Source organism: Papaver somniferum, chromosome 5 (genome assembly GCF_003573695.1).
Source record: "Papaver somniferum cultivar HN1 chromosome 5, ASM357369v1, whole genome shotgun sequence".
Lineage (NCBI taxonomy): Eukaryota > Viridiplantae > Streptophyta > Magnoliopsida > Ranunculales > Papaveraceae > Papaver > Papaver somniferum.
Window position 1 is genome coordinate 95,196,119 of NC_039362.1, and position 3,198 is coordinate 95,199,316.

General features: G+C 33.2%; 1 long non-coding RNA gene across 1 annotated transcript; it reads right to left on the bottom strand.

The window, feature by feature from the left end:
• Positions 1-471: 471 nt before the first annotated feature.
• LOC113277664 lies at positions 472-2,424 on the bottom strand. Its single transcript, XR_003325034.1, has 4 exons — positions 2,160-2,424; positions 1,936-2,072; positions 1,686-1,787; positions 472-865 (listed from the first exon to the last, which is right to left on the bottom strand). It is a non-coding gene; the product is annotated as an uncharacterized LOC113277664 (long non-coding RNA).
• Positions 2,425-3,198: the final 774 nt, after the last annotated feature.

A 3,198-nucleotide genomic window follows, 5' to 3' on the forward strand; every position in this document is an offset into this window, starting at 1 on the left:
TATACGTGGCTAAATTTTACCTTAAAGTCACATGAATTTTATTTTAGTTATGGCCCTTATCATCAATCGGACACGCAAAATTCATTTTATCATGGCCAATTTATGACCTGTAGCTACACTGAACTTGGAACACCATGACGATAAGCTTTATAAAAACACGGAACTTTTTCAACGTGGCTATTATTTACTTTTTGGACACGGAAAATTGTTAAACCATGGTGATAAATTCCTTACGGACACACGATAGGCTTTCAACGTGGCTAATGTGTAGCTTTAAGCCACATAGATTCGTTTTAACCATAGCAATTGCTATCATATAAACTGGCAGAATACATGTTAACGTGGCCAAATGACAACTTACAGTTACGGGTAACATTTACCGCCATGGCTTAAGAATTTACCGAGCACCAGCATTCATCCCAAAATAAAAACAGAAATGAGAAAAAAAAATGCACTTTGTGCAAACGAAAATAACATTGAAACATATTATTTATATTTATTATTTGAATGATAAAGGGTAGTACATTAAGCTAAGAGGCGGTTACATGAACTGACCACTCCTTTAACATGAGCAAAATGCCAGGAGGACATCAACCAACGTTACAAGACCTATTAACAAACTTACAAGCATAGAAACGGAAAAGACTTGAATCAAATTTACAATCTACTATTATAAGAGTGGTAGTCCATTTAGCACTAGACTGACAACCATTGACATACAATAGATTCAGTCCCCTTAGACTTGGATTAGCTCCAGCTCTCTAGCTCATATGATTGTTGCAAGAAGAGCTTCTAGCTTCAGCCTGTTAATTAAGCATCTTCTATTGTGCTTGGGATTGTTTTTGCACCCCAGCCCAGAAGTAACCTGCATTAGCAAGAAGAATTAATCCATTAGCAAGAAGAATCTATATAAAAAGCATAAAAAACCATAGAGGCATCAAGTATAACATATTCAGAACCATAGAATTTTAAAATAGAACACTGCAAGGAGATGAATTAGACAAAACTTAGAAAATATCTTGAGCATACTGGAGAAAAGAATTGTGAACATATACAAGCCACAAAAACAGCAACCAATCAAAGTGAGGTATTCCACAATTAAAATAACTTGAATCAACAGACATAGCTACTTCGATATACTAAAGTTGATCCTACTCATGTATTTGTACCATTGAAGGATCTGCATAGTTTTTCACAATTACTAGATGTTAACGAATAAAGACAGAGTACAAAGCAAAATGTGATGCCACCGAAGCCAAGAAAAAAATGTAGCATTAAGTTAAAGGAGAATTAGAATCCTACCCTTGAAGGTTTGAATTAATTATGAACTGATAGTACCACAAAAGACAACAACGAGTTCAAAAACCAGAACTCATTGGTTTACAAAGAACACTAGCGCCCTTTTGAACAAGATACAACAATAACATCTTCCTCTGCCACATAGATTACTGGAGCAATTTAATCATAGTCGATTGGTCCTAATGTATTACTTGTGGAAGCTAGGCATGCATTAACAGCACCAAAATCCAAATCAGCAAAATCCAACCACCTCTCTTGTAATTGAGGATGATGATTAATAATTTGTTGTTAATTGGTTTTCTAATAAACTACATTTAGATCATGAAACTGAAAAAAAAATCTGTAAAACACATGAATTAAACAGAAAATGTAAGAAATTAACTTACCAAAATCTCAGAATTTGTCTAGGAAGTGATGATAAAGAGAACCAGAGTATTCCACTATCACAAAATTCTTCAAAAACTTTTCTCCACTATCATTCCATTTTTCTGCAATGAAATTCAACAAAAAAAAAATATTAAGTGGAAATTCAATGAAGGTTTTTTTTCTTAAACACGAAGAAAAACAAAATCTTTAGAAGAATTGATGCCAAAATTAAACTAGGGCTTGTAAAAAAAAATTTAAGAAATACTAAACCTGTATCAACAGAACAAATGAAAATTGACTTCGTGAAGGAAGAATAGGAACCCAATTTGAATATAGAAGTTAGGGTTTCATCAATTCTTCCTCTTTAGTTGGTGAAGTTAGGGCTTCTCTTCTTCTTTCTTATGAATCTACACAGAGAAAACAACAATAAGATGTAAATCGATTGATATTTGTAGGAGACGTGAAAAACGGTAGATAAAGAGGGACTAACTAACCCTGAAGGTCGCTTGTTTGTTTGATTTGCAGGAGATGAAAAACAACTTTTAGGTAAATCAGTTCTTCCGGTTTCGTTTTGGTTAGATTTTCAGTGGATTTGGTTTTAGCGATGGAAAGGTGAGAGTTTTTGGATTTGAAGTTACAGAAATTAGAGGGTTTGGTTGTTAGGGTTTTTGCAAAGTTCTGCATCTTCGATATTCCCTAGAAGCGGAGGCAAATCTAGATGAGGATGGAAGTGGAGGCGGATATAGAGAGAGACGTGAAAAAGGGTTTTCATTCATTTTTCATAAGTTTTTAGGTTTCCATGTTTTTTTTATGTATCAACTGTTTGATGATCAGCCAATAAACATCCGCCACGTTAGAATGATGATTACTTGGCTTTTCCCTCAATAACCTGAACCGTCCATATCAGGGCCATCCCGACAACCAAGCGTTCGGGAAGTACATAGTTGCTCTTTATCTGACAACGAGAATTCGTGGACGCTCTTAGATGGACATTATCTTGCGCTATTTTTTCCATAAAACTGAAATGATAATAAATTTGAGTCTAATATTTAGATGATACATTCTTTTCTCTTTATTGATTTGATATTTAAATGATATAATAGAATAAATTCTAAATTATCCTAATATTGATTTGATATAAATCTTTAAGATCACCCAATATAAATGAAAGAAATCCAGAGTCGAATGAATCTTTCTTGGAATCGACTTATATAAATTCTATGTGTATCCAATGGGATCGAATAGATTATAGTGATTTTTTAATAGATTGAGTGAAATTGATTGAGTAAAACTGGATTCAGTTTGTGGATAGTCAACTAATGTGGATATTATCTAATGATATTGATTGAAAATTGAGTACAATCTGATTGAATTTGACAAAATTAAGAGGATAATCTTTCCGAGTTTGTGGATTGAGTTTATGATGCAAAATTGAGTTAAATAGGATTGAGTTTATGGATAATTAGTTAAGGTAAGTATGACCTAGTAATGTCGAGGGAAGATTCAGTATAATTGTAATGATTCAGATAGAAT